The 19,567-nt window shown below is 42.2% G+C and overlaps 1 protein-coding gene and 1 long non-coding RNA gene across 2 annotated transcripts in view; one reads left to right on the top strand and one right to left on the bottom strand.

Moving 5' to 3' along the window:
- The window catches only part of Rasgrf2 (RAS protein-specific guanine nucleotide-releasing factor 2), a gene marked incomplete in the record, with an annotated part of 251,422 nt that overhangs the window by 189,761 nt on the left and 42,094 nt on the right, over nt 1-19,567 (top strand).
- On the bottom strand, nt 1,041-17,690 carry Gm46435. The gene is made up of 3 exons (XR_003950706.1): nt 17,179-17,690; nt 11,222-11,540; nt 1,041-1,130 (listed from the first exon to the last, which is right to left on the bottom strand). It is a non-coding gene; the product is annotated as a predicted gene, 46435 (long non-coding RNA).

Genomic DNA, 19,567 nt, shown 5'->3' with positions numbered 1-19,567 from the left:
TGAGGCCTGGTTAAGGAAGGTAGGTAAGTGTATTAGATACCTGTCTCTCTGGCATGACAAAATACCTGGCAAGGAGCATATTTTTAAAAAGGAAGTGTTTATTTTGTTCACAGTTTGAAGGTACAATCCTTCATGATAAGCAAGCCATAACAATAAGCGCTCCAGGCAGCTGGTTATAGTGCATTTACAAGAAGCAGAAAAATGCATATTCAGCTTGCTTTCTCTTTATCCAGCTCGCCCCCCCCCCCAGCCTATGGTATGATGCCACCCTTAGTGAGCTCTGAAGTGTGCCTAGGTGATTCTAGGTCCTGTCAAGTTGACAGTGTCAACCATCACAGTCACCTAGGGTGGGACTATGATGGGTTCATCTTTCCCTGGGAGTCTTCCTCTGTCTCTGTATGCTGCTCTGCTGTGCACCGTGCTGCTTGCTCAGATGGTCTGTCTCAACTACTGCAGAGTCCAAATGATCATAAACTCAAATCTTTAAAATCATGAGCCCAAACTAAATCCATGAATAGTTTTCTCAGATGTTTTGTCTCAGTTACAGAAAACTAACTAACTCAGTCATCAAAGGAATAGTGTGCTCTCTCTTGGGCTATTGCTTTCTTGGTCCACTTGCTATGGAAGAAACAAGTCTGTTGCGGGAAATATTAAAATAGAACCACCAAGTTCCTATGCTCTCTACAGCTACTCTCTGCCCACCAACTCTCCAGTTGGGCCAGAGCTCCTGAATTCCCTTCCCTGCCATGCCAGCCCCAGGCAACAACTGTCCAACCCACGGTCAGCCACCACAACACCCAGCAACCCGGTAGAAATGAAACTCTAGAAGCTTATAATGAACAAGTCAGATTTATATATCAATAAATTCTCAATTCACAAGATGCCCACACAATAATTTCAGAACCAATTGATAATGATACAAGCTGCCCACCAAGATCAGACAAGTTATGCCAATTATTCTATCCCTATATGATATTCATAACTACCTGTGGCTATTTAAAACCACGAGGGATCAGGATCTTCTTCCTGTCCATCCGCCTCCATCTTGGCTTCTTCCTCTCCTCCAAGTTGCTCTCTGTCTCTGCAACTCTTCACTCTGCTTCCCCTTTTACTGTCCAGTCACAGATCTCCTGCTGACAAATATTTTAATGTAATTGAAGATGGAATATCTGCCCCACCAGTCTCCTTGTCATAAGGAAAGACCAATGAATCAAGAAACTAAAGAGATCTGCCCACCAGCGGCATGTGTATGAGCTTGGGAATATACTGGAAGCCCTAGGAGAGCTTCCAAGCAACTATAGGCCTGTTGAGCATGTAGACTTAGGAATTCATTTGAAACCCAGAGCCATGTCCCAGTATTGAATCCTGAAAAACCTGAGATAACAGGTTCTTGTTGTTTGCCTTTAAGTTTTACAGTAATTTATAAATACAGTGATGAGTAACCAATACAGATGACATCATAGATTCCTAAGGCTTACTCAGTTTATTCTTGATCAAATTGAATTTAATGAATGCATTTTCATTTTGGAAAAAGAAGCATGTCTGTGTTCTCCCCCACAGAACACATACTGGCCTGTGATTATGTTCTAGCAAATACGTTGAAATGAAAATGGTATATGTGACATCAGTAACATTACATGTGTCTGCCTCATAGCCCGAGTTTCTGCTCAGCGCTGCTCCTCTCCCATCACCGGTAGGGCTCAGAACTGAATCGACTCATCTTTGTGATGTTTGAGTCTCTTGATCTTAGCTCCACTGTTGCTTAGCAATAGAGAGGCACTTAATGGCTCCACTCTCCTCTGCAGATGGAGATGTTCCTCCCTGTGTAGCCATTGTCTGTCTGTGATGCTGAGTTTAAAGATGTAATTATCATTTTGAGATAAAATTAATGTTGGCCTCAGTGTTACGCGTGGCCCGGCCTTTTGACTTCCAGGAGCTTGTTTCGGTCCAGTTTACAACCCCCTTCTTGGTAGAGCTGGACCCTCAAAATTATAAGATATTTAGAAATCTTAAGACAAAAATGTTAAAGCATTCTGAGAAAAAAAGATTAAGGGATTTTTTCATTACCAGGACAACAGATGTTTTGCATTCACCATATGGTTACTTGAGATTTTGAGCCTCAAACCCTGCCTCCTGTAATATAACTAACTGGAAACTGAGCCAATAGCTTTAGAGGAGAGGCTGTAGTGAAGGGATCAAAAAAAAAAAAAAAAAAAAGGATCAGGCAAGGAGGGTAGAGTGAACTATCCAAGCCCTGTTGACCTCTGGGTCCCACTTTGCTGGGAAGACTCCCAGAACTGAGAGCCATTGGGAGATTTCCTTCTCTCTTTGTAGAGTGGGGATTGAACTCAGGGGTACACACACTAGGCAAGTGTTCCACTGAACTGCTTCCCTACTTCTTGGGGAGATTGAGATGTAGTCTCACTATGTAGCTCAGGCTGGCCTTGAAGGGCTGTGTATATTAGACAAGTCTCAAAGGCACAGTTCTTCTGCTCTCACCTCTCAAGGGCTAGAGTTTAGGGAGTATACGCCAGGCTCAGACTCCAGAGAAGTTCTAAGCACAAGGTGTAAATCAGAGAGGATCATCACAGACCATTATGAAGACTCAGATCTCTCCTAAAATTCCTTCATTACTCACTGAATTTTACATATGTGTGTGTGTGTGTTTTCTTGATTTTGTTTGTTCTTCATTCAGTTGTCTAAATCTTTTGTCTGCTGCCAGTGGAAACAGAAAATGAAATCTGAGGGCTACATGTGAGGGCACACTAAAGCAGACTGCCTGCCTAACATGTAAGGGCTCCATTACACTACTACCACCCCATCCCCCAAAAGCATTACCTCTGCTCTTTAAAATTGGACATTTTAGTTGAGGAGCTTAGATGGGCAGGCATGAGGTAAACACTGATTGTGATGTGAACTTCCAGCACACTGGTTATAATCTGTGTCATTACTGGCCATGTGGTTAAACTCTGGAGTTGAAAAATCAAAAGAAAATGTCGTATTAGCAAACTAATAAAGCCCCAGGGCATAGCCCTGAAGGACAAGGTTAATATGGCTTCAGAGCATTTCACATGCATTCCCAATTAGTCAGCTTTCTCTGGCAGCTGAGGATTTTAAACTTTGAAATACTTTTATCCTCTGAATTTTAATAAGTGAACATCCTACAACAGTGTGAGGGGTTTAGCTGGTATTGGGTTAAGGGGAGGTGATGTCTACTGTATGGGTAAGTCTGTCTTCCTCAGGTTTTGGCTCATGTGCCTTAATGAGAAGTGATGACAGACACCGAGGTGGATTGTATTTCACTGGCTTAGAAAATCAGGACTTACGAATGCACAGAAACCCAAAAATAGACCAGTGAAAATAGAGCAAAATTATAGTGTTGCGAGTGTTTAATAAATGCAGCAAATTGCCACAGGGAAACCAAGATCTTACTTTTCAATGTTATTAGATCATGCACTCTACAGACTACATGCTTAATAACATGTAACAACCAAGTGGCCTCAGCACAGACATTATAATCTGCCTCCCCACCCCCATTTGCAGAGTTTTCTTTGTGCTTGCCTCTAATTTTCAATATCCTCTGCACAATTCAAAATTAATTAAACACCGTAGAACATCTGAGTCAGGATGAACTTCGTCTGACAAGCAGTGTCACAATGCCAGAATCAGTTACCTCAATCCCAGTGACTGGTGTGCAAAACAAGTCAGTCCTGGTTAGGGAATGCACCAAAGGCGAGCAGCTTCTGTATTCATCTCATCCAGTCTCCTTGCTGTAGTGGGGAAGGTTTGCCACCCTGTGAGCTAGTTCCCATTTTCTGTGGTTGCATTGTGGACTTGAAGAGACATGACCCCATACTTCACATTTGTAAACTCCCTTACAGTTTTGAAGGTCACTTGTAAGTGATGTCACAGATATCCATCATAACTATATTAGGAAGTGAGAAGTAGATGCCATCTCCGTCTTCTGGAAGGGGCAGGCTAGTGAGGTAAGGACCCTTACTATATGGCTCTTAGAAGTTGAGAACTGAATCCTAGTTTAGAACTCTTGGCTACTTTGCTAGGCGTGTTCCAGAACACAGTGCATCTGGTATGTTGTTAGACAGTTGGGTGTTAAATTGGTGTGCACTTCCTAGCCAATGATTTTCGTGGTGGGTAAGCTTTAGAAATCTGAACTCCCTTCTTTCTCAGCTTCAGTCACTTCCTTTGGGAAGTATCAAGGACTCCTGTGTGTGTGCGGTAATCTGGATTTAATTTCCCAGCAAGTCCCAGTGCTCGCTCTCCAAGTCTTCTGAGAAGGGTACCATTCTTCTTTGTTCTCATAAACATCTCTTCAGATAAACATGCAGATGACTCACCACAGCAAGTATAGAGCTCAGCAATCAATTTTATTCATTTTCTTTATCGTTGTAAAATGTCCCCACTGTCAGTTCTTTGGAGACTATCCTGCCCACTCAGCATCTTTGACCAGTGATCCCAGAGACAGAAGCATCTCTTCTTAAAGTTCAAGGTCTTGTCATATTTTCATTTTCAAGCAGATTTTTGCTATAGGAAGCTAAGCCCAGGGCCCTGTGCATGCTGGCAGGCACTCTGCCACTGAGTCACATCTTCGAATGTATTTTCAAACAGATCCTTAAGGCTAGATTTCACATTCCTTATGACTCTCCAGTTGAAAGTACTCTGTCAATAATGCCTACTGTACTGAGCTCCCAACCCCGAGTGTTGAAAATCTACTGTGAAAACAACACAGTTGCACCCAGTGATGTCCTCAGATCCTATGTTCTCACTCTCAGCACTGTGAGGCAGGGAGAGACATGGTGAGGAATTAACCTTCCTCAAGACTTTCCACTCCCATCCTGAAGATTCGTGTGTCTGCTCTTGTTGCGTTTGGAAAAGAAGCCGTGTGCCTCTTACTGGGGATGCTTTTGTTTGCTGGAGAATTGGCTGCTCTTTTAGTAACTTCTCTTGCTGCTGTTATAAAATACCCAACAAAGGCCACTGAAAGGTATATTTTGGCTCGAGTTCATGAGTACAGTAAATTCTGGCAAGTAAGTCAGTCGCTCCACGGGAACCTGAGGTGGTAGATCACACTGCATCTCAGTCAGAAAGCAGATAGCAATGGATGCTGATGCTCAGATCAATTGCTTCTTTTCATTCAGTCCAAGACCCCAGGTTACATATGGTGTGGGCCTTCCCTCCTCAGTTAACCTGACCTTGATCATTTCTCACAGGTAGAGCCTGTGGCTATACCCCTGTGGCTAGAGAGGCTCATCTTCTAGCTGTTATAGATCCTGTTAAGTTGATACTCACTATTAACTATCACATCTGTCATTTACAGTGGCCTGTGATCTGGTAAGGCCAAAGGAGGTTCTAAGGGGATATGAACCAGGTTGGCCTTATAGACAGTGGGGTAGTCGCAAGCAGAGTAGTGAGTGATTATCAAAGAGTCAAAATTAAAAAGTGGTCATGAGATTAAATGGTGTCAAATGATTATGTACTTAAGGTCTGCCCCTTAGCTGGTCATGTGACCCTGCAAAAAGCCTCACTAAGCCTTATGTTCCTAGCTTTGAGGTGAAGGTGGTTACCCTGAATTCATGGGGTTGTCATAAGGATTGAGAGAGATGAAACATGTGTCACTCTGTTAAATATATACTACTTGCTGTCTAAATGTTGAGTAAAAATATCCTGCTGTTTCTGTTGGCTTCTTTTTCCCTCTCAGTTTATAAACATCTTGAGAATGGAGACTGCTCTATTCTCTATGGATGTCTAGACTCCATCTTCCTGACAAAGTGCTGAGCTTAAATCAATGTATTTTGCCATGACTCATTTACTCTTGTATCTCCATGTGACTCACTTATGTGCTTGGGTGAATATGTACACATACACACACACACACACACACACACACACACACACACACACACACCACTATGAATTTTGCATGGGCAATTCATTATGAGTAATATAACTTTGAAAGGGTGGATGATTATCTAAAGTGTTATGCCAATGGTGACCCAGTGAAAGCAGTGTAAGTTCTGGGCACAGTCAGGATACCCAGAAATTATTTTGTCAAACAAATGTGTGTTATATAATGATATTCATCACAATTGACTCTGTGTGTATGACAGATAATTGGGAGAGATAAGCCAAGAGGTATGTCAGTAGAGGTATACAGTAATAATGGTGGAATACACTAGAACTATTCAGAAAAGAAAGGGAGTTTTAGAATGTTAATGTAGGCACTTTTGATGGACTATATAAATAGTACAGCATCAGGAAGAGTGATAGAGACCAAGACCAGAAAGAGGAGGTTAAGAATATGCCAATGATCTCAGTTCACAATTAGCCAGGTGTTAACTGTTAGCAGGAAGTGGGAAGAAACAAAGCCAGTGAGCTACATGTTCTTCAAAGATGAGGTAGTGTGGTGTCATCCTCTCACCTCTGGCAAAACATAGTCTCCTATTATTTTGGAAAGGGCATGAGGCAGATCCCTGGGTGTGCTGTGAGTCAGAAGACATTGTCTGGCCTCTATTCGGTATAGAAGCCAAAGGAAAATAATGGGATTCTTAGTTCATGAAGGCCAGTTCATGAACCAACATCTTAATAATTTGAAAAAATATGTTTCCCACCTTTTGTCTTGAAAAAGTCACACATCTTCATGACTGCATTGTGTACACATTGTCATTGCCAAAGACAAGATCATATGAGATGGTTTGGGCTTAGAAACATTAGTTTAGATTTTCAGGAGATCCAGGGACCAGTTGGGGTGTTTGTTGGGCTCAGCATCAAATTTGAGGTTAAGACAGCCAAAACAAACCCTTTCCTCTCTAGGTTGCTGTGGTCACAGTGTTTTATCATAGAAACAGAAAAGTAACACAGCTGATTATGGAACAAACTCAGGCTATTGTCCATTGTCAGAAATGTTAGCAATCCTAGTGACAAATATGGACCACGAAAACCAAAGGTAACCTAACCTGAAGTGGTGATACTCTGGTAGAGGCATGAAACTGCAAATAGTAACAAGGGAAATAGAATTAAAAAGCTACTTTACAAAATATTAACACAGAAGAACATTGTGAATGATAAATGGCAGAATAACATAGCCTTCGAAATCATGATGAGCAGACAATGTCACCTTCCTTTTGCCCTTCCTGCAACACATCTGTGAACTGACCGATGTAATCTGAGGATATGGTGCCTTACATGGGAAAGGAAATTAAAGCTGCAGCCGAAGACTAGGTTGTTAATCAGCCCATCTTTACAGAGTTAGCTTATTCTGGACTTTTCAGACAGGCCTGATATACTCACAAGGACTCTAACCACAGATAGGTTAGGCACAGGGTCACTCAGTGAGAAAAGATCTAGCCAGTCACAGATGGCACTGAAGAAGCTTGGAGCCAAGGGGTGAGGGCAGGACTTGGACACAAGAAAATACATTATCCCTTGATGATAGTCCTCACTTTCAACCCAGTGAGCTCTGTAGCAAACTTTTGTTCTATAATACTGTAGGATAACTTTAATCATCTAAATTTGCTGAAATAACAGATATATTTTACCCATGCTAATTGTTCATCAATACAAATTGTATTCATTTCACATATGTACAAAATATATTTTGATCATTGCCTTCAGTTTCTACCACTGTGACTAACACCATGAGCAAAAGCAACTTGTAAGAAAGGGGTTTGTTTGATCAACAAGTCCAAATAAACAAATCCAACACCAGGGAAAGCTAAGGCAAGAACTCAAGGCAGGAACTGAAGCAAGAGGCCATGGAAGAACACTGATTCCTGGCTTGCCTCTTATGGTTTGCTCAGCTTGCTTTCTGATACAATCTAGAATCACCTGCCCACGGGTGGCATCACCACAGTGAACAGGCTCTCCCACAGCAATCATTAATTAAGAAAATGACTCACAGACTTGTCCATAGGCCAGTCTAATGGAGGAACTTTCTCATTTGAAATTTCATCTTCCCAGATGACCCTGGTTTGTATCAATCAGGTTGCCAAAAAAATAAAAGATAATGATGCAGTCATTTCCATTCCACACTGCCCGTCTCCTACTCATCCCTCTCACCTCCCACTCTAACATCATATCCTTTTTTGTTTAATTTTTTTCACTAATCTATTGAGTCAAATTAGTACTTTCTATATGAACATGGGTATGGGGCCATCCACTGGAACATTGATAATCTACAAGGAACCACAGCCCTGAGAAAAATGACTCTCTCTCCTGCAGTAGCTGTCAGCTAGCATTAGCGCCTCAGCTCAGGGTGAGACCTCATGAACCCTTCCCCCTGTCATGATTGGATACTGCCTGACCTGATCATGGGCAGCAAACACAGCTGATGTAGGTTCGTGGGTCGAATGGCCCCATTGTATCCAAAAGACACTATTTTACAGCTGTCCTTTCTCTCTTCTGGCTCTTGTAGTCTTTTCTTTCCCCTGTACTGCAATGTGCCCTGGGCCTTGGGGAAAGGGGAAATGTGACACAGGTGTTCCATTTAGAGCTGCACACACCACACTCACTTATTCTCAGCAGTTGCTTCAGTTGTGGGTCTCTGTATTAGCCTCTGTTACCTGCAAAAGGAAGCTTCCCTGATGAGGGGCAATGGCTGTGTTGATCTGTGGTTGTAAGGCTGAGCATTCAAAAGGTAGTTTAATATTATGTCCATTTAGCAAAACGGTAGTAGCAGATACTTTCCTAGAGTATATGGCCTCCCCAGCTACAGTCTTTAATCCAATCAAACTGGGCCAGCCATGAGTTCCCTCCTGTAGAAAGAGCCTTAAGTCTAATTGGAAAGCTGTTGGTTGCTTTCATGACCTTTATGGCACTATTGTATCAATGATGTGTCTTTTTGGAATAGTTAATATTGTAACTCAGAAGGGTCCCATCTGGGTAAAATTTGATGACTTTTCTGCCCCATCTTCTATTTCACATATCTGGGACAAGAGAGAGTTCAAAATTTTCCAGAGTGGGGAATATTTGCATATTTGTTTCAACAGAAAAATGGAGAAAGCCATGAACTTGGATACAAACCAAATCATACCAAATTCCATTAAAATTTAAATGATAAACTATGAAAACAAAAGGATAGACATTGTCAAAGCATTAGAAGTGTGCAGGCTAACTACATGTTGTATGTGAAACAGAGTTTCAATTAGAAGAAATAGAATAGAGAAACCTATTGTATGCAAAGTTTGATTATAACCAACTGAAATGGCTCTAATATCTGACAGAATTTAAGACCCATCCTAAAGATACTAATGGCAAAGAGGGGTGTACTAATAAAATGTATGAAAATCATCAGGAAGATACATTTGTTGTAACTGCATCTAACAAGAGAACCCCAAACTGACCACTGAAAGGACAAATAGATATTTTGGCAATACTGATTGTTAATTTTAATATAGGCTGAGAAACCTTTGTCCAACATCTTTGGGGCCAGAGATGTTTCCAAGTTTTTAGATTTGAGGATGTTTGCACAGAATTTCCCAGCTAAACATTCACTCCCATAAAATCATAATCTGAAATATTTTTTTAAATGGAAACTTAAAAAAATATCCTGTTGACACTCAATGTTTCTTTGACTTTGTAGGACTTTAGGCTAGATTTTTGGATTAGGGATGTGCCCATCTGTACCATACTCTAATACTTTTGAAATGTTCAACTACACAGAAAAACAAGCTATGTAGGTCTTGAACAACACTATCCACTAAGTCAACCTACTAGGAATTTAGAGAGTATTCCACCCAATGAAGGAATGCTTTTAAGGAGGACTTTTGCTTTTAATGGGTTTCACTGAATTCATGGTGCCAGTGAGATAGTGAGATAGTGAGATAGCTCAGAGGGTGAAGGCACCTGCTGCCAGTCCTGACAATTCCTGAGGACCACGTAAAGAGAGAACCAATGTCTGCAAGATGCACTCAGCCCTTTATGTGCATATGACCCCCAATACACATGCTAAATAAATAAGCAAAACATGAAAAAGTGTGACATTATAAATGATACATTTTGAGAACCCTGTAGTATTAATGCAGAAATCAATAATGGAAACAAATATGATGAGATCTCTTCATGTGAATGTCCAGAAAGAATAACTCTATAAAGACACAAGGCCAAGAATTGTTTGCCTGAATTGAGGGTTAGCAGCAAAGGTGGACTGAGAGTTGGTGGTAAGAGTACTTTTGGGGTGGTCAGAATGCTCTCGGACTTGCTGTGGTTACAACTTCAGTGAGCTTACTTGTCATCGGTGAACATACTGATGGTGGGTGAATATCATTGCGTGTAAATGACGCTTCAACTAACATGTAGTTCACTTCTTCCTATTCCTGTTGTTTACCGGCCTAGAGAACACACATATTTTTCTCTTCATCTGAAAACTTATTTTCAATGACTGTTGTGTCTGAGTTGAAAGTGTTGTCTAGAGCATTGTAATGCTTAGATTGCTGACCTCTTCAGAGCAAAGGTTGAAGCAAGTTAGGCGATTTCCCTTCAGTTCCCCCTCAGGGATTTCACGGGAAGGAAAACCTTGGCTAGAACTCTGGAAACAGCTCTGCCGCATGCTCAGGGCAGCACCATCTCCAATCAAGTGGCAAGGCTTGTGGTTTGGGAGGTGGATAAGAAAGGAGCTTTTAATTGTGTGCGTTTTCTTTCTCTCTTCAATTAGAGGTCTTATTATGTACAAACTAGACTCAGCTAATTTATCTAACACTTAAGGAACTACCCGTGCATTTTGAGAATCATTTTATGCTGAGATGGGCATTGATGAGATGAATGCCAGTTGTCAGCATTCTTACAAGAGATCTGAGCCTTAGATAGGTAAAGGACTCAATCCAATTTCTTCTTGGGATCATTCCATAATTGCCTTGTGCATCTTTCTGAGGGAATCAATTAGGAACACACAGAACTATTGGCATTTCTGATACCAAGGCAGGCTCTCATAGCATTGAAAATTATCTTGGTGGTGACAGAATTGATCACTCTGAGCAAATGGGGCTCTTGCCATAGCTGGTTGAAATCTATGAATTTGATTTGATTTCCATCTCAAAGAGAATTTCAGAGACAAGGGAAGTAAGCTCTTGTGAGTAGAGTAAGTTTTTGTGAGTGACCACAGTATGTAATATGGTTTGTCTTACTTAGGGTTTATGAACCCTAGCTGTGAACAGACACCATAACCAAGACAATTCCTATAAAGAACAACATTTACTTGGGGCTGACTTACAGGTTTAGAGGTTCAGTCCATTATCATCAAGTGGGAGCTTGGCATCTTCTAAGCAGGCATGTCACAGGAGGAGCTGAGAGTTCTATATCTTCATCCAAAGGAAGCAGACTGTCCTCCAAGTGGCTAGGAAGAGGGTTTCAAAACTCACCCCTACAGGAAACATTTCCTCCAACTCGGCTATGGACTGCTCAGTAGGACATGCTATTAACAAGTCTAAAGTTTAATCATTTGCTAAGTTTCTTGAGCACTTCATAGCTGGAGATGACCTCTTAGTACTCAAGTGGAAATTATACAGATGTTTTAGAAGTCAGTCTTCCCTCTATATAACACAACAGAAGAATGTTCTAGGGTTAGTACATCGAGATGGAATTTGTTATTATAACAAAATGCCAAAGCTTGTTAGGCAACTGCCTCTGGCATCTGACAAGAATGGCACCTCTTGGTTTTGAAGTGCAAATATTGTGTCACAGACTGGTTGCTAGGCATTTAACACTGGTCAGTTGCTTACCGTTATCCATAACAGTTAGTGTCAGGGGAGAAAGTAGCTAATTCCTAGGGAAGATAGTTGTTACAGAGAACTAGGTACCTAAGAAGAAAGGCTGGAGGAGGAGGCTTCCCACACAGATCTCAGGAATAACTTCTGAACAGTATGCAGAACTAGCCACCTCTGCTCAGGACAGGGAGGAGTGGGGCGAGGGAGCAGGGAGACTGGAATCTGGGCATCACGGTACAAAGCAAGCTGTTGACATCACGATGATATTGACTTAACCACTCCTGCTACCTTGTGAATCCTACACCAGGATGTTGCAGTCCTGTAGGAGGCTTCTGCTCTCTATGCCCATGCCTGCCTGACACAATGGCTGCAGTGACAGGAAAGAGCCCCGTTGTGCTGATTTATTTCATTCAAAACCTGAGTTGTAAAGCCTGGAAAATACAAAGTTTAGAGTTGAGTCCCTGAGGCCCAGAGTACATGTCATCAATTGCATGTGTGAAAGAAAGCAGAGTTCCTTGCAGAAGCAGGTATGGAATAATGATAGCTATTAGATAATCATAATATTCAAACTCTTAAGGAGTGGTGCCTTCAGTTTGGTATCTTCCCAAGACCTTTTAAGCCACAGGTCTCCTGCCCTCAAAATAAAGACAGATTGCAGACTTGAATTTGAGAGAAGAGCACAAAGGCCATCCTTGTGTGAGATGTTGCACCCCTCAGCAGCATCTCCCTCCCTCCCTCCCTGGGTGACTCTCACATTCTACAGATCTCTACTCCAAGAGGCTAGTTTGCTCTTGGAAAGTTATATTTTTTAACTCAATTACACTTATTCACTGTAATTATTCACGTCTTTGCCCTCAAAACTGATTAAAACTTAGGAATCAGTATGTTAAAGGAATGATGAAGTTTAACAGTGAATATATTTCATTAATTCATACTTATATAAATCAAATGCTTTGATTTGGTAGGGAAAATCGTAAAAATACCTGGTAGACTGTCAAATCATTTCTAGACAGTTGAATCATTTCTTGGGAAGTTAAATAGAAAACACTTGCAGAATTTGTGGTTTATGAAAGGGCTCTCTCAGTCCAATGAATAGTGACAGCAACACAGACTTAGTAAGTAGAATCCTTGGGGCACCTCTGGCGCCTCCTGGCCTTGCACAAGAGTTAATGCATGTTAGGTTGATGCACAGGGCGTGTGTTCTGAGGAAGGATGGGAGAGCCCTTTGCAGCAGGTAGAAGTTCTCTGTATGTGAGGTACGTGAGGTAAAGGTGCAGGGTGAGCTCAAAAGAGCAGTGTGAAGCTCTCAACTACCTGTGCTTAAGAATTGAGGGTTTGCAGCAATAAACACTGAGCAGCCATTTGCCATTGAAATGATACACATCTGTACCTAATACTGTGGATATGTGGAAGATGGCCACAGCCAATCTGCAGCTAAACAGGGTGGGGGAAACAGCCTGAGATGAGGCCAGTGTGAACCTGCCCTTGTGTGGAGGGCATTTCTCTGAGGTTGTAGGCTTCTCAGCTATGCACAAGCATGTCTTCAGAGATCTCAGCAGCTAAGTTGAAAGCACTTCACTTTATCTTGCAGTTACAGTCCCTGGGGATGAAGGGTTGGGAAAAAGTGTGGTAAATTCCAAAGCAGGGAGGTTCAGGGACCTCCTGACTCAGGAAATGTTATAGTCTTCCAATAAATAGAAGCAATCAAGTGATTAATAATAATAATAATAATAATAATAATAATAATAATAATAATAATAAACCCTTAAGGCTTACAAAAATAAAAGCAATTAAATAGATTGGCTGAGACCTATTGTGTGTAAGGCCATCTGTTTGAAAGGAAATAAAAATATAACCCAGAGTCCCAAGTCCATATCCAGTATTTCACCTGTGAAGCTCCCTCTCTTCAAAGCCAACTTGCATGAGTAGAGTGGACCTCTGTTAACTTGCTTGGGCCATATGACAAACAGTTTCCCCCACTGCTGGGTCTTGTCCAGTTCAGATACCTCTTTGCCTCTTTGCTTCTTCTCTTAAGCCTCAGGAGGCCCACCATCTGCATTATACCCTGACCTGACACTGTTCTACAAATCTCAGTCTTGAAACTTTACACATGAGAGATGTGATTTTGGTCTATTTCCACTAAGGGGCCCTATATAATCCAATGGATGTAGCTGGATGTATGGAATTAGTATTGCTTGGCTATCTTAGATGTACCTACTGCCTAAGTGCCTAAATGTCTGCCTACAACGTCCTTAAGAAGACCTAGGGGAAGCAAGAAACACACATATGTCACTGTCACCCATGATGGAATCACAGTAAGTGGGGGCCTCTCTAAGCAGATGGAAGGATCTATGGAGATTGAGGCGCTACAAGAAGAGCAGGACTAGAAAAGAGGAGAGTGTAGACCCATGGCCAGAGTCTGGGCGCAAGTCAAGAGGAAATGAAGACGAGACCTCAGAGGCATCTGGACAGCTCTTCTTATGTGAAAAGGAAGCTGAGATGCTGGGAGGAAAGCAGACTTTTCCTAGTGTGATGCAGACACTCAAAGATCCCCTTCCAAGTCATTCTTCCAGCCATGCCTTCCTGCAGTACCCAGAGGTGAGGGACAAGAATGAGGATGAAAATTCAGACATTAAAAGGAGGACTAAAGCCAGTTGATGATGATGATGATGCACATCTTTAATTCCAGCACACGGGATGCAAAGACAGGCAAGTCTCTTGAGTTTAAGGCCAGCCTGGTCTGCAGAGTGAGTTAAAAACCACTTCTTCCCCCCAAAAGAAAGAGAACAAAGGTCTCCCCTGTGTCCTGCTAGAGATGATGTCAATCTTCTGACCAGGTGGTGAGGTCTGCTGAGCATGGGGGGATGGAGTAAGGAGGCACCATGCAGGTTGCTCCATTGTCTTTGGGGATAAGAGAGATTGGTGGTGGGGTGGTCCAAAGTCATTGGATTCATTGGATTTAAGGAATCTGAAGTGTCTATGCCTGTCTTCCCAGAAGAAATGTTTATTTCTACAGTGAGAGCATTGGTTTGTCATATGTATGTACTTCCAGCAGCTGTTAATCCAGGGCCTGCCTTGTGGCCAGGGGACCAGGAGTTAGTGCAGTGGTGATTAATGTGCATCTACCCAGCCCCTCCTGTCTATGCCCATTCTGGAAGTAACAACGCCCAGCCGGAGTCACTGACTATGCCTTATGAACAGGCACCTAGGTGGGATGTGTCAGTGGGAAGAACTGGTAACATCTCTTGCTTCTCATTCTACTGCCACCTTAGGTGGCTAAAGGTCTTCTGTAAACCTTGGTTCATTTATCTATAAAGAATGAGGACTACATCTGTGGACCCATGAAAAGTCAAAGATGTAATACTAAAAGATTGTTAGTCCATTTTAAACTCAATGTGTAGTCGCTCCTTTGGGAGTCTTAAAGTATTTATTTTTCAAAGTAAATCCATAAAAGCAATTCAGTTGGCAGTCTTTGTTACTGATTTTCTTGAGAGATGAAAGCAATGATATATCGATTCCCAATACTCCATGTATTTTTTAATCACAAATAATGGCAAACCTGTTGAGATTCTCCTCAGTTTGTTCCTGATATGTCTATCACTCTGGAGGCGGTGGGGCCTGCGAGAATGGAGCTGATGCACGAGGTGGGCTAAAGCCTCATGCACTAGCCAACTTTCTTCAGAGCATCAAACAATGTATCCGCTGGGTGTTAAGAAGAGTCCCATGAGTAAAGTGTACAATCACAAGGACAAGCCACCTGCAGGAGGCAAGCTGCACACGGCAAGCTGCACACGGCAAAAGCATGTTTCTCCATGGAGGCATACCAACAAATACCAATAGCCAGTTATCATGAATGATCTGAAGTAAACTCAGGCCTATCCACTACTCCAGGAAGGGGCCCAAAAGCACATTCCAAGACCAATTTTGTGTTTTGAAGAAACAGAGGTCACAAGATTCTAGTTTTCTCAACCACGGGATTCCACCTCACACCAGTCAGAATGGCTAAGATCAAAAACTCAAGTGACAATAGATGCTGGCAAGGATGTGGAGAAAGAGGAACACTCCTCCATTGCTGGTAGGATTGCAAGCTGGTACAACCACTTTGGAAATCAGATTGGCTGTCCCTCAGAAAATTGGACATAGTGCTACCAAAGGATCCAGCAATACCACTCCTGTGCATATACCCAGAAGATGCTCCAACATGTAATAAGGACACATGCTTCACTATGTACATAGAAGCCTTATTTATAATAGCCAGAATCTGGAAAAAACCCAGATGTCCCTCAACAGAGGAATGGATACAGAAAATGTGGTAATTTACACAATGGAGTACTACACGGCTATTAAAAACAATGAATTTATGAAGTTCTTAGACAAATGGATGGATCTGGAGGATATCATCCTGAGTGAGGTAACCCAATCACAAAAGAACTCACTTGATATGCACTCACTGATAAGTGGATATTAGCCCAGAAGCTCAGAATACCTAAGATACAATTCACAAAACACATGAAACTCAAGAAGGAAGATCAAAGTGTTGATACTTTGTTCCTTCTTATAAAGTGGAACAAAATACCCATGGAAGGAGTTACAGAAACAAGATGTGAATTAGATACTGAAGGAATGACCATCCAGAGACTGCCCAAACTGAGGATCCATCCCATAAACAACCACCAAAACCAGACACTACTGTAGATGCCAACAAGAGCTTGCTAACAGGAGCCTGATATAGTTGTCTCCTGAGAGGCTCTGCCAGTGCCTGACAAATACAGAAGTGTATGCTCACAGTCATCCATTGGTCAGAGCACAGGGTCACCAATGAAGAAGCTAGACAAAGTACCCAGGGAGCTGAAGGTCTTTGCAGCCCTATAGGAGAAACAACAATATGAACTAACCGGTACCTCCAGAGCTCCCTGGGACTAAATCACCAACCAAAGAAAACACATGGTGGGACTCGTGGCTCTAGCTGCATATGTAGCAGAGGATGGCCTAGTTAGTCATCAATGGGAGGAGAGACCCTTAGTCCTGTGAAGGTTCTATGACCCAGTATAGGGGAATGCCAGGGTCAGGGAGCAGGAGTGGGTGGGTTGGTGAGCAGGGGGAGGGGTAAAAAGGGATAGGCAGTTTTCGGAGGGAAAACCAGGAAAGGGGATAACATTTGAAATGTAAATAAAGAAAATATCTAATAAAAAATAAAAAAGATTCTAGTTTTCTCATAAGCACTCGGAATTCTCACACATTCTTCAACCGTGCTCCAGCACTGCAACAGTTAATGGCACATGGGGGAGAGGGGACCTCAGATAATCCCAAGTAAGGATTAAATAACGAAGGATAAGAACACATTTATACATAGATTAAAAAAAAACAGACAGACAAACCTCAGTCTGCTGTGTGTTTACTGTTCCATCCGTGTGTTCTTAGCAGACCTTCACATTATAAAGTTATGCTTTGATTGACACCTTACCTTCTGCAGGCCTGCATTATAATGATAAGATCATAGAAGATGGACAACAGGGTTTGTCAGCGAATGTAAGGACATGTCAGGGCTTCTCATACACAACAAACTCCTCTCTTCAGCAGAAGTTACCAGAACAGTCACGTTCTGCATGCTGGGTACTGTTCTGGTAAGGCTAGCAGGATGTTCCTCGGACGGCTACCTGGAAATGAGGGCAGAATTAAAGAGAAAAGAAATAGAAATGTCATGACAGTGAAATGAGATCTGAACCGAGAACTACTTCATGTATATAAAATAGTAATTCACTTTCTCCCACTCCCTGTGTTGATTAGGGTTTTCTGTCCCTTGTCACCCGAGAACTACTGACAGTACAGTGAAATGGATATAACTGTATGCACTAGTGGTTCCCACAGCAAGTGCCCACCATCTCCTATCCATCATCTCTGAAGACTGTCAGTCACAGACTCGCTGGTACACTAATGTTCAGCATGGCGCGTGCGCACATCTCCTACTTGTCTGCATTGGTCTCTTTCCTTTAGTTTATTAGATTGTGGCATAACACACATTACTACTTCATTCTTAGGAAGATATTCTGTACATACCTTACAGAAAAGGAACATTAATTTGAAGGTCATACAGTGGGAGGAGTGGCAAGGTAGGCACCTCGCTTATCTCCGTGGCCTGCTTGGAAGGTTATCTCCATCCCCACCAGAAAAAGAAACCTCATGAGAGTGAGGAATATGTCTCCTCTGCACACACAGTGATGTGCAGTTTGTGGAATGCAACAGGCTCCCTGAAGATAATGACCTAGCCATGAGATTATACCTAGAAGATTGGGAGGACAGAGAATGGAGCGATAGTTGTCATGGGCAGGAGCTGTAGCTGTAGCTATGGTGAGCAAGAGCTGTAGCTATTGTATATATACAAACCATAACTGGATACATAGGAGCTGTAGATGTGGTATATATAAGCCATAGCTGCAGTGCACAGGTACTATAGTGATGCTGTATAAGAGCTGTAGATGCAGTATATATGAATCATAGCTATGGTGTGTGGGAGCTATACCTATGGTGCACAGGTATAGCTATTGTATGTTATGTTTTATAAAAAAGGAAGCAGGATATGTTTGATAGAGCCAGGAATGGTGGGGTGAGAGGGATGCCTCACTGGGCCCATACTGAGGCATCCCTTATGAGGTACCAGCCATACGATGGATATAGTATGGAATAGAGCTTATTAGCGGCATGGGAAGGGAAGTTGAGAAGGGAGTAGAGGCAGAGAAAGAGAGAGGGGGGAGGAGGAGAAGGGAGAGGAGGAAGAGAGACTGGACAGGAACACATGGAGAGAAGGGGAAAGGAGATGGGGAGAGAGGGAGGAGAAAGGGGTCAGGGAGAAAAAAGAGTCAAAGATATAAAAGAGCAAGGAAGGGGCAAACAGCCCCTTTTATAGTAAGCCAGGCCTACCTGGTTATTGCCAGGTAACTGCTGGGCAGAGCCTAGGCAGAATGCTAAGATGATATACAGGAGCTATAGCTGTGGTGTATAGGAGCTGTAGACATGGTATATATGAATCATAGCTGTGGTATACTTGTTCTATAGCTGTGGTATATAGGAGTTATAGATATGTGTATGAGAGCTTGAAATGTGGTATATATGGAACATAACTGTTGGTGGGAGCTATAGCTGTGGTATACAGGAGCTATGGTTGTGGTTTATAGAATCTATAGCTGTCATGCACAGGAGCTATAGTTAAGTCATATAGGACACAGAACTGTAACTACAATACACTTGTGTGGAGCTCAGTCTTAGAATAGTGACAAAAGACACAGGAAATAGGGAAATCTAACAAGTACTAAGTGTTAAAGATGTGATCACTGAATGGGAAAAACAAGGACGGAGAGTCTTGGTTTCTCTTCGAAGAGCTCAGGCCATGGCTGTCCCTGTAAGGAGTGAAGTTGGAGGTAAAGAAGCATAAATCTGAGCTTTGGATCTGTTTCTTAAGAGAGAAGAAGTTGCTATTAATATGGAAATATTCCTAGTTGTCTTGGAAGAGTAATTTGTGGGGATTTTAGAGGGTGGACATGCATAGGAAACCCACAAGAGAAGGCTGTGGTGGTTACAGAACAAAGATGGCAGTAGAAGATACTCTGCTGGTCTCGGGTATGGTGGACCCAACCTCCCATGGCTTCTGAAAGTTAATGCAGATTATTTAAACATAGACCTACTGACCAGCCTGTCCTATCGCCTGCTTTCAAATCTCATTTCACCCACTCTAGGAGTTGTATGATATAACTCATGATACAGACATGCACACAGACATGCATGTATTTACACACACATGTGCACACATATGCACACATATGCATAGCCAACACATATGCTCATACCCACATCATATA

The sequence above is a fragment of the Mus musculus genome, chromosome 13 (assembly GCF_000001635.26).
Source record: "Mus musculus strain C57BL/6J chromosome 13, GRCm38.p6 C57BL/6J".
NCBI lineage: Eukaryota > Metazoa > Chordata > Mammalia > Rodentia > Muridae > Mus > Mus musculus.
Note: the sequence above shows the minus strand (reverse complement) of the source record. Positions and strands in the feature narration are given on the sequence as shown.